This window comes from Rhinatrema bivittatum, chromosome 6 (assembly GCF_901001135.1).
Source record: "Rhinatrema bivittatum chromosome 6, aRhiBiv1.1, whole genome shotgun sequence".
Classification (NCBI taxonomy): domain Eukaryota; kingdom Metazoa; phylum Chordata; class Amphibia; order Gymnophiona; family Rhinatrematidae; genus Rhinatrema; species Rhinatrema bivittatum.
The window spans coordinates 124,672,085-124,684,612 of NC_042620.1; the positions used below are offsets into that span (position 1 = coordinate 124,672,085).

Here is a 12,528-nt window from a genome sequence, read left to right on the forward strand (position 1 = left end):
GGAGATTCAAGATGGTGGCTTTAGAGAGGACATGTGTTGAACTCTCTCTGAGCTTGCAGGTTGCCTTCCTTTTCTTTATTTTACTTGGTTGCCTACACTTATGGTCAAGAAGAAAGGGAATATCTGGGAGTGGGGAGGGAAAGATTGATTGGTTCCTTGCACAGATGGTAGTGGGAGCATCTGGAGGAGATTCCTTGGCTGTGGGTGAGTGAGCGAACCCCCAACCAGACTTACAGCCAGGGCACATCAGCTGCACTTTCTCCTCCATATGGTCAAGATACTGCTGATGCTGCTCTGCTGCTTGTGATGATGTTGGAAGAAGCATCATACATGCCAACGTCTGGGGGAGAGCTTTTGCCTTTTTTTTTTGTGGAAGCTCAATGTGGAAACCAGATGAGCAAAGAGAGCATGCTGGAGGAGTTACAGTGGGATTGGGTGGGCGATACAAGCTGTGGTGGAAAGCACAGAAGGGATAAGTTCCCTTGAAGCAGGAGCTACTTCAGCAATACTTGCTGGACTAGCTATTAGGAACCCCATCCCCCCGTTATGCCGGCTACTATCAACCTTGGATTCTCTGTGGAGTATCTTGACAGCGTTAATTTAGAACAGCAGTAACTTGCTTAGTAACATTAACTGGATATCCATAAGAATTACAATCTAATGAAGTTTCCCTTAATTCCCAAATGGAAAATGGTCAATTAGAGTAGCATGTTGACTAAGTGGTTGCTACTCATAGTGAATTGTTACAGGGTAACTTAGTCTTAGTTTGCAAGACTGAAAACCTTGAAAACTTTGTTAGGCATTTCAATATTCACACTATTAATTTTCCTAAACTTGTTACTGATACTCCCGTTGGTGAAGTTGTGCCACCTACAAATAAAGCTTTTTTTTTTTTTGCCATCTAGCAGAATGCATGGGAGATTGAGTCAAAGAGTATCCCCAGGTAGAGGGTCATTTCACTGCTGATGGTTTGGATAGCACTGATATTTGGAGAAATCTAATACTGAGAAGAAACCAACAGATGCACACTCCTGAATTTTGGAATTCACTCCCCATCCATCTGCGGCTCGAGACCAAGACAACGAAATTTAAAGGTGAGCAAAAAAACGTATCTTTTCAGTCTGGCATTTATGTAAATGTAACCTTACTAGGGGGTTTAAATCCCAAGGGCACACAAACGTATTTATTCTCTTCGGGACTGCTCTGACTAGCAATTAACTCCCATGTTTGACTCTATCCCAAGATGGATTCCTTTTATGGGGGGAAGCTTTCGCTTATGGCACAGACAATGGTGCTTTGCTTCCAGTGTGTGTAGATAGTAGATGCATCCCAAGGGGTGAGATGTTAAGACATACCATACAGGACCAGGCTCTGGATGTTAAAATAAAGTTTACTTATTAGGCAATAATTAAATAAAAGTCCATTTGTCCATAATGTTGAAGCTACATCTGACTGCTGGTACATGTGTATTTCTCTGTAGGTAGGTATCCTTAATTTCAGGCATGGGTAGAGCTCCCATGGTGGTTTCAATTGTGCAAAGCTCACCAGGTGGCAAACCAGGAATCCTATTGGAGGGGTCCCCTCAATCACAGCAAAAACAGTCCTACCTGACTCCATATCCTTCCTGGACACCCAGCCTGTCATGGTCCCATGGGTGGATATCTGATTGGGGTCTCCTGATCTTGCATATTTTCCTTAGTTTTGTTATTAGTTCTATTTTATTTTGCAGGAAAAGTCAAAAGGGTATCAGGCTACCTCAGCACTGCATCCCTGTGAGGAAGGATGAATCAGAAAAGAACTTCCCCACACAGCCAATGTCCATAAAATACTTCTAAAATGTAAAGCTGGATACATCATTAGCCATCACTGTCTCTCTCAGCAGGATCTGTCACTGGTGCTTGCCTCACCAAGGGTGTAGAGTGGGCTCTCAGATCTTCAGTCCTCTGGATGAGCACCCTTTTGCCTGAAAAGAGAATCCGGCATAAAATTCTCTCTCTCTGAGATTAATATGAGACAGACCCTCTGGCAGGGAGTGCTCAATGAGGTATAACTTCAAACTGAAAGTGCTGAGTGAGGCTGGGAGGCCTCACCAGAGAGTAAAACTAAAACATCCTCATTGTTCAGAGTTTCTCTAAAACTGATCACACTGAGTTCTAAAATGGCTGGGCTAAATAGGATGAGGGGTCCAACCACAGCCCTCCAGGTTATAAAGGGCTGAGGGGGATGGAAGGCTCATGATATTAGAGTTCTCTACTCAGGGACCTAGTGACATCTAGTGGCCAACCCATAAGGGTGCCACATAAATATGCTGTATTTTCCTTAAAAGGACTCTTAATCTGGCAGGTTGTGTATGTTTTGTTATTATTTTTGTTATTAGTTATCATGTATATATTTTATATGACTATGTACGTACCTGTATAAGTCACTCACAGCCTGTGCATCAAGACATTCATAAATTTTAATAAAGTGAAAGTTAATTTGTCTTCCCCAAGAAAGAGACTCAATTATGGAACTTATTTACGAAACAAGTTAACTTTATTAATTGGCCAAAACATTTGGCTATTTCTGGATGTTTCCAAAGCTATGCAAGATCATAGGAAGACATTTTTGACAATACATTCAGAAGCTTTGGCTTTAGATACAATATTTGTAGTTTACTTTCCACATAAAGGCATTCTATCATTGAATAATGTGAAATATATATTTTTGATCCTGTTCAGCTTTGTTTATTAAAATAAAATTTGTGATAAGGAGAGAGAGAGAGAGAGAGAACCTAGCTATAATGCCCTCTCACTAGATAGGTATTTATATCTCTATGGGAGGCCCACCTAGTAACTCAAGGTGAGGTTAAGGTATTAGTGTAGGAGTTAGGGGCCACTTTGACATTCAAAGTGAGACGTACGAACAGAACAGTGCTCTTGTGAAGATTTGATGACCTTCGGAGTGAGGAAACTCACCCAAAGATGAGATTTGTGCAATGTTCTCTCAACCTAGCTTGATGTTACCCAGGTAGCGTGTCCATCCAATCCCTTTCTATTTGAGATTTATGCTGGGCAATCAACCAATGCCTTTCAACAGATGATATGTGTGCAAGAACTTTTGGAATTAAAGGCAAGCTAAGTTTGAAATATATTTGCTTTTTTTTATAAGTACTGTATGTCCATTACGTCTCTTCCATAGCATGAATTTATAATATATTAGCTTAGTCCTAAGGACCATTAGGCAAAAGAATTTGGTTATAAAAAAGGATAGTCCTATGGGTGCTATTGCACTTTTTATTAAATTGAAAATGAATAAGAATATTCTATAAAGGGGGTAATTTTGTGACTGACTAGGTTTTTTTTTTACCTTCCAGGCTTTACTTCAAGTTTTCAAATGGAAAGCACGCCTGCCCTTTTCCTTTGAAAATTATCCCACAAAAATTACTTGCAAACAATTATACCTGACAATTTGCACACAGATTTTTAAAATTTTTTTATTTAAAGTCTTTTCTATACCGTCGTTAGGCAGGTATCGTCACAACAGTTCACAATAAGATTTTTTTTTTTTGGTGGGGGGAAATATGTGCATATTATTCAAAATGCAAAAGTATTTCTGTAACTCTCTACCTAGCTGCAATCAAGCTAGGTAGAGAGTACACTGTACAAATCAACTCCTCTTTTACCTTTCAGCACTCCAAATGACTGAAAGGTCATCTCTGACCTACCTCACCCCGAGTTACTAGTGCCCCCTCTTACAGTGGTATAAATAGTAGAGTGACTCTCTCTCTCTCTCTCTCTCTCTCAAGAATTCATAAAATAACATAAACTTTCAATATATACTATGTGATTTTTATATATATATTTTCAAATTATGCATTGCTCTACTGTAGAGGCATTCTCAGCAGCTTTTCTTGGCAGACTTGTAAATTGTTTAGTGTGCTATTTAATGAGTGGTGATAAAAGGCTACATAATGATTAAGTATTCCACTGGGCTCAGTAATATAAATGTTTATTTATTTATTTATAGGGTTTATATACCGGAGGTTCCTGTATAAAATACATATCACCCCGGTTTACAAGAAACAAGAACTATCGCTTCATTTAGCGGTTTACATTGAACATTGAACATATTAATTAACAATGAACATTGGACATTGAACATAAACATTGAACATATTAATTAAATTAACGAATTAGTATATATTGCTGACAGTTATAAATAATACCTAATAAATAAATAGCGTGGTTGTTTTTTGCCATCATCTACTTTAGCTGTTTGAGACTTTGCTTTGACTTTGCATTTAACACATAGGCCAGAGTAGCATTCTGTTTCACAATTCGTTGGAATCCATTTGATGAGATTTAACTTTCACTTACAGTATAAATCTTTTGCTTCTCACACAGTTATAAGGGTCTATATCACTGTTTAGTTGCCTACCAGTTATACTACCTCTCCTCCCCAGATAAGTAGAGCTGAAGCCTTCTAACTATTGTATGGAGTTGTGCAAACTATTTGCTTCCCCTCCCTATCTCCAACTACAGCTGCAGCAATTTAAGATATCAAAAGGACTTATGTAACAGAGATGTGATTGTTTTGAGGGTCAGTGTCTCTTATACTTGGAAGCATAGTGAAAAGTTATATGGAAATCAGACTCCTACATGTGACTGCAGAGTGCGACCTCCATAAGTGCTGTAAAGAGTATAAATATCCTAAAAGCATCTTTTTTATATGAATGATTAGAATCCCATTAAGTTCTGAAAGCTGGTTCTATTTCCTTTTTAAGGCTATCTTCAGACCTCTGCCTTTATTAGAGGGTTTTGAATTGATTTCTGTATTCTTCACAATGAATCAGAATCTGGTGAGGTGAGCTCTCATAAGTATTTTTCCTCCCGTTCATGGTAAGCTTTTATTTTTCAGCGACATCAAATGCAGGTGAAAAGGAACTTGTCATATATTTGAAGAGGCTGTATGAGTTCAAGATGAGTGGTTATTAGGGGTGTGCATTCGGATTGACCGCATTAGTAAAACGCAACTCATATTTTTTTTTTACTTAAAAAATTGATTCGACATAAACGATCGGATTTCCCACATATCGAACATAGATATGTTCGATATGTGGGAAATCGCGATTGTTGAGCCAAAATAAAAATATAAACCCCCTCACCCTCCTTAATCCCCCCCCCCGACTTACCACAACTCCCTGGTGATGGAGCGAGGAGTGAGGACGCCATTTCTGCAATCCTTGGCGAGAAGCATGTGACGTCGGCGGCACGTCGAGTGACGCCGGCGTCACGTGATTCCCGGCTCGTTCGCGCCGGACGGCTCGTTCGGCCCAAAAAGAACTTTTGGCCAGCTTGGGGGGGCCTCCTGACCCCCCCAAGCTGGCCAAAAGTTCTTTTTGGGTCGAACGAGCCGTCCGGCGCGAACTCGCCGGGAATCACGTGGCGCCGCGTCACTCAGACGCGACGTCACGTGATTCCCGGCAAGTTCGCGCCGGACGGCTCGTTCGGCCCAAAAAGAACTTTTGGCCAGCTTGAGGGGGTCAGGAGGCCCCCCCAAGCTGGCCAAAAGTTCTTTTTGGGCCGAACGAGCCGTCCGGCGCGAACTTGCCGGGAATCACGTGACGTCGGCGTCACGTGATTCCCGGCTCGTTCGCGCCGGACGGCTCGTTCGGCCCAAAAAGAACTTTTGGCCAGCTTGGGGGGGTCAGGAGGCCCCCCCAAGCTGGCCAAAAGTTCTTTTTGGGCCGAACGAGCCGTCCGGCGCGAACGAGCCGGGAATCACGTGACGCCGCGTCACTCGACGTGCCACCGACGTCACATGCTTCTCGCCAAGGATTGCAGAAATGACGTCCTCACTCCTCGCTCGATCACCAGGGAGTTGTGGTAAGTCTGGGGGGGGGGATTAAGGAGGGTGAGGGGGTTTAAATTTTTTTTTTGCACATATGTACATATACCCAACTCATTGGATTTTTTTTATGTCCATATTGGCCGCAAGTGGGACCCCCTTTCGGACATAAAAAATATGAACATAAAATTTTGCTCTGCACATCCCTAGTGGTTATCTTGCTCCAGCTAGAATATGCAATAATATAATGCAACATGAGGCTTTTTACCTTTCCTTCTGGGAAGTAAAACAGTTTTAAAAATTCAGTCATTACTGTGTACCTTGCTTTTGCTATATATCCATTTTATTTCTCTAATTCCCTTCCACAGAAAAGTTTCCATCTTTAAATCTTCTCTATAAACTATAGATTAGCTACTAGCTCTCAGTTCTAGTCAGAATGCAAAGAGATATACTGCTGGTCATTTTGTGAGATTCAGGTTTTGGAACCACATGTTTAGGAAAGATTACAGAGAGCATAATAAAACACCTCACATGTCCATGCCGCTGTCACATGTTTATTTAAGACTGCTATGTCCTTGAATTCAGTTTCTGATTACTGCTTTGTTTGTTAGTATAGCTTTCAGTAGCTGCAATGGATGCCAGTGAGCTATCTCATAATGCAAGCCACATGCAAATTAACTATGCACTTGTCCAGCAATAAGAGGGCAACAGTAGCACCACTTGCACTGATTAGATGCCAGGCAGAGACGTGGAGAAGGAAGAACGGGTATTGAGTAGACTCGGACACATCATCAGTGAGATGCCAGTCAACAGGGAGAGTATATAGTGACCCCTTAATATAGCTGAGATATGCTTTTCTTGGTCTCCTTCTGAGTTAGGAACCATGCAAAAAGCATGAAAGTGAAAATCAGAGACATTTTCTATACTTTCCAGATAAATGGGCTCAAATATTTTTAGAATCCATCCGGGAGCCTGGGTCTGCATCATCCTGAATACTGACTGAATGTCAGCGACATCTGGCATTCAGCCCAGAAGCCAGATGGGTCCGATGTTTACAATATTGTATTTGGAAATGAACTTGGTACACCTTGCTGGAGACACAGCTCTTTGTATATTTATTATATTGCTAAGTATGTGTATGCATTATATTGTTCCTTGCTTTGATACATTCTTTGAGAAATTGAATATTTAATTGCATGGCATTTCAGGGTAGGTTTTTGCTAAGAGGAACTTTCTGTATTGTGTTTAAGCCATAGAGGAGACTGTTGAACATCTGAGTCACTCTCACTGTTCTGCCCAATGCCTTTCCACATCAAGTGAACTAATGCAGTCCTTTCCTTCCAGCCAGGAGAACAGAACAGGCTGTCTCCTTCAAGATGATTGTTAGTGCCTGTATTCTGCAACAATGAAAATATTCAGGGGAACTTAACTACTAATGCAGTATTTCCTTGTACAACCCCCCCCCCCCCAAAAAAAAAAAAGTTAAACCACTTGAAATAAGAGGTTGAAAGAAAAAATATGCATGGTATGGACAGGTTACATCTGAGTAAACATGGGATGTCTTCAATGACAATAAAATCAGCAACGATCAGGGTTATCCTTGATTCAGTGATTGGCTGATTAGGAACTGCTTTAATCCATACACTAGTTTTCTAAAAAGTGTGGATACAAGAATACATTAGATTTATTCTATTATGCTAACTCTTTTTCTGTTTTATGTTCTTATTTGGAAATTGCCACTCTCATCTAACACACACACTCTCATCAAAAGTTAGATGGAGAAATATCACCCAAGAACCATGAAGTTGTGAAATGGTACTGCCTCACAGAAAGGTATTCCATATTCAACTTCTAGCAATGAGAATTACCATAGCATTAGCTTGTTTTCCATTGTTGTTAAAAGAACCCCTCCACAGTTGCTATAGTTAAAGTAACAGTGGTCTTGGGAATCCAGCTTTTTAACAATATGTTTCATTATTTAGTTATATAGATTGCACTTTTATTTATTTTAAAGTATATTTAAAAATAAAATGGTTCCTCTGATTATACTTTGCAGTATTTTCAAGAGTCTTCTTGCATGTAATAGGCACTACAATACCTTAAAATTATTCCAGCATCTTTCTAAATATGTAGTGTCATCAGCCACTTAGAACTAACATTAAGCTTTTAAATGACAATATGTATTAGAGAACTCAATACAGTTGTCATATCAGAGCAAATCAAATCAAGAGAGGATAAAAAAAAATCCACAAATTGAAAACAGAACAATCCAAATGAACACATTTAGGATACTCTACTCAAGGATGTGCCAGGTAGTTACAATGCTTACAAAAATGTACACAAAGGGATAATTGTATTGTACATTCTCCAGTTCACCTGCCAAAGCACATTAAAATGAAAAAGGGATATTAAAAATCAAATATTCTTTTTTAATAACTCAAAAAAGCGATGCAAGTGGAAACAGACAGACAAAAACAAACTACTAAGCTAACCTCAACCCAGCATGTCTACTTTCATTCACTGTGAATTTTTTGTGCTCTTAAAAAGAGTAAGGTGTAGATTTTTTAAAAGAACGCACACGCGTCCATGTGCGCGCACTCACGGATGTGCGATTTTTAACATGTGCGTGCTGGTGCACGCATGTTATAAAATCCCGTTCGGCACGTGCAAGGGGGGTATAATTTAGCAAATTCGCACGGCGACGCATCTTCAGGCTTTCCCAGTTCCCTACCCCCTACCCAAACCTCCCCCTATCCCTATCCAACCCCCCTCCACAATTTTTTTAACTTTTGTTTTGCTCCTGCAAAGGAGCAGGAGCAAGTGGCCAATGTACCGGGCACCTCTAGCCCCGGCCCGCCCCACTGCTGAGGCCTGGCTCTTGTGCGTGTTAGAGGGGTTATGTGCGCAGCCGGGCCCCTTTTAAAATGCATGTGAGGCCCGTGCACGTGCGTAACCCCTGTCTTTTATGTGTGCGGACCATTAAAAATCCGAATTTAAGTAAATACCTCTCCTTTTCAGTCTTTCCTGACTTGCACAGTTTGCTTGCCCTTTTTCATACATTTTTAAAGGCACTGTGGTATGTTTGAATAGGGTACTCCCAAATACATTCATTTGCATTGGGTTACTAAAAAAGGAACATTTAAACAGATGTCAATCATTTTTTAACCTTTTGATTAAGTGATGTGACTCCCCAATTCACAGTTGGTGCTTCAATGGCAAATTATATCTAGGGAAGAACATACAACTGTTGATGAACATTGTGTCCATTCCTGAAGCTGATCCACAGTTATTTGGTTTTGTTTTTAAATAGGTCTAATCCTATTTTGGCCAAGATTGTAACATTATTATGCCCCAATAGGGTCAAATGGCAAGATGTTATACCTCCCCATCCCAATTTGTTCAGATTATCTTTCTCAGTTAAAAAGACCAGTAAAAGGAGTAAGGAATACTAGCGGACAAGAAAGAGAACTCCGGCACACTGTTAAAAGTCAACAAATAGCAGTTATCCCTCCTTTATTATTTTTTCTCATACCTAAAGATTAATTTAAGAGTACAGTATTCTCATATATGGATATCCTATTATTCATATAAATGGAATTTCCAATCCACAATCCAAATAGCGTATATTATCTGAATCATGTAACCGAAACTGTATTGGTACCTACTAGCTAATTTATAATCCTAACCAAATTTATTTATGTGCCTATCTGTAAACCGTTGTGATGGTATACTACTAAACAACGGTATAGAAAAGTTTTTAAATAAATAAATAAAAATAAAAAGACTGTCCTCAGTTCATAGTTCAAGTTTTACTCTTGATCTTAGCCAAGAGAGAAAACCACTGTAGATAGGGTGAGTTATCAGAGCAGGATAATCTGGTATGCTCTTTTGGTATTTGAACATTTAGGATGATTACAGTGGGATTCTTCTCACTTTCCTTTTGATCATACGTATGTAAGTGTAGTGGAAGACATACCATCTTGCTCAGAATTTCACCTTTATTAATTCAGAAGGTGTGGCTGTAAACATTTATCATTGAGATAGATTGTTCATCATTAACTAAGCATACTGGAAATTTGAAGGAATTTAATAGAGATATGCAAACAAAAAATATTCAGTTTGGTTTGTTCATTTCTTTCTTTTTTTTTTTTTCAGCGCGTTTTTTTCAATTTATTTCATTTGTTTCAGAGGTTTATGTGGGTAATTTTCAGCAGTGTGCATAAGGTAAGTCAGCACAGTTTATAAAATAATACATATCTCTTCACCCTGAAAGTACAAAAGTATATATGTATGTTTCAGTATGCATACTTTTTTTTAATACAGGAAGCCACATACTTTCTATACCTATTTTATAAAAGTATATGCACATATTTTACAAGCAAAATAATTGTAATGTGTATTTACCATAGATTATATGTAGAAGCAGGTATTTTATAATTTATTTATTTATAAACATTATGATCTATACAATACGTCTTGAGCAGCCAATTGAATGCACAGGGGCCGCCTTCCCCCGTGCTGGCAGCCATCTTCCCGGGGAGGTAGGGGAGCAACGATATCTTCTACAGATGGCCGGACGGCTGCAAAAGTAAGTCGGGTCGGGTCCGGGTCTGGGTCGGGTCAGGTCAGGGTTACCTTTTGGTTTTTTTGCTTTTTTTTTGGCTTCGCCGCTGTCGGGTCCGATCGGATGCAAAAGTAAGTTGCTTCGCCACTGTCATCTCTCTCCCCTCCTCCCGGTGCAAGGCTGCTTTTCGCGCCCTGCTTCGGGAGGAGGGGAGAGAGATGACAGCGTCGAAGCAACTTACTTTTGCATCCGATCGGACCTGACTTCCTGGTATCTGTCATTTCAAATGACATTTGAAATGACAGATACCAGCGTGGCGTGAAGCCTTAGGCCCGCGCACCCAGGATACTGTATAGGCGCTCTATCCAGTAAAATAGGTTGCGCGGGCCTAAGGCTTCACGGACGCGGTTTACATTTAAATAAAATTAGTGTTCAGGATCGAGCGGTAGGTGAGCTGCACTGTGCGTGCGGCAACCGTGGGTGCCGCAGGCACTAACGCAGCTCTTCCTACCGCTCGGTACTGGATAGACCTGACTGATATTAAGCACTATCTGGCTAAATTATCCAGATAACTTTAGTCAGTCAAATAAACTTACCCGGCTAACTTTGGATTTAATTGGGTATCTTCTGTGATGTGGCTTTGCCCATTGAATAACCAGTTAAAGCTAACTGGGTAAGTTTATCTCTAACTAACGTGGACAGTCCACTGCTGAAATATGGGCTTCTGAGTTTTTCTGTGTATTTTATAGTGTTAGGCAAGCAAAGGTACCTTTGGTATTTATTTAAGCTTTTATCTTCTCATGGTATTTCAAAACTTGATTCTTTTCTGGCATTGCATGTAGAAACCATGCATCATTGTTTTATAGGAAGAGTGGTTAATGGTTTGGCCTTGCCCTCAGGGCTTACTGTTACAACTTTCAAATTACTATATTGCTGTTCTCAGGATGTTACAATGTTATCTAATGGAATTTTCTGTCTTTCGTTATCCTCATTTCATTGTTTTATGTGACTTGATGTATCCATTATCCATACTGTAACTACTGGAAGCTGCAATTTCTTAAGGAATTCATGTGCCTTTGTAGTGTCTGAATTGTTACTTTCTCACCTATAGAATAACAGGTGTGCATGGTTACAGAAAAAAAAAGGGGGGCTGAATTAGCACAAGTTTGAAACCAGAGCTGCCAAGTTACCCAGTACCAGGAGGGAGACATTTTGGGTTTGAACTTACATCCCAATGTTTTATACTTCCTGATTCTACCCATGAGAATCATTGCTGCAAGTTCCATAATGCATCAGGATGGGGTGGTCTGAAACCCGGTACTGGCCTAAAAGTTCCATCCTGGAACCGGGTAACTTGGCAGCTCTGTGAAACTTATGTAGCATCAGGCATCAAGACTTGAACCCTGGCTGCTGTCCATTCAAGCATTTTTCATGTACATTCATAATTCAATCAACTAAAAATACAAAAAAAAAAAAAAATATATATATATATATATCTTAAGATGGTAACTTTCAAACAACTGCACAGGTGTACATAGAAACATAGAAACATAGAAACATAGAAATGACGGCAGAAGAAGACCAAACGGCCCATCCAGTCTGCCCAGCAAGCTTCACACATTTTTTTTCTCTCATACTTATCATTTTCTCTTAACTCTTGGTTCTATTTCCCTTCCACCCCCACCATTAATGTAGAGAGCAGTGATGGAGCTGCATCCAAGTGAAATACCTAGCTTGATTAGTTAGGGGTAGTAGGGGTAGTAACTGCTGCAATAAGCAAGCTACACCCAGACTATGTCATACAGCCCCTATTGGTTGTTTTTCTTCTCTCCTGCCGTTGAAGCGGAGAGCCATGCTGGTTATGCATTGAAAGTGAAGTATCAGGCCCTTTTGGTTTAGGGTAGTAACCGCCGTAACAAGCCAGCTACTCCCTGCTTTGTGAGTGCGAATCCTTTTTTTTTTTTTTTCTTCTCCCCTGCAGTTGAAGCTATTCTGGATATGCGTGAAGCCTCAGCTTTTCTTATTCCCCTGCTGTTGAAGCAGAGAGCTATGCTGGAAATATTTGATGTATCAGCCTCTCCCATGCCATGAAGCAGAGAGCCATGCTGGATATGCATCGAAAGCGAAGTATCAGG

At 40.2% G+C, this 12,528-nt stretch overlaps 1 protein-coding gene and 1 long non-coding RNA gene across 6 annotated transcripts in view; one reads left to right on the top strand and one right to left on the bottom strand.

Moving 5' to 3' along the window:
• LOC115093730 overlaps window positions 1–12,528 on the top strand; it is a 112,243-nt gene that overhangs the window by 86,719 nt on the left and 12,996 nt on the right. For 3 of the 4 annotated variants that reach the window (XR_003857395.1, XR_003857393.1, XR_003857392.1), the window contains exons 3-4: window positions 906–1,094; window positions 9,985–10,053. This is a non-coding gene — a long non-coding RNA (uncharacterized LOC115093730). The remainder of the gene's footprint in view (window positions 1–905; window positions 1,095–9,984; window positions 10,054–12,528) is intronic. The other variant, XR_003857394.1, reaches the window with a different exon arrangement.
• The window catches only part of ZNF385B (zinc finger protein 385B), a 690,453-nt gene that overhangs the window by 45,939 nt on the left and 631,986 nt on the right, over window positions 1–12,528 (bottom strand). The gene's annotated exons all lie outside the window — the stretch shown is intronic.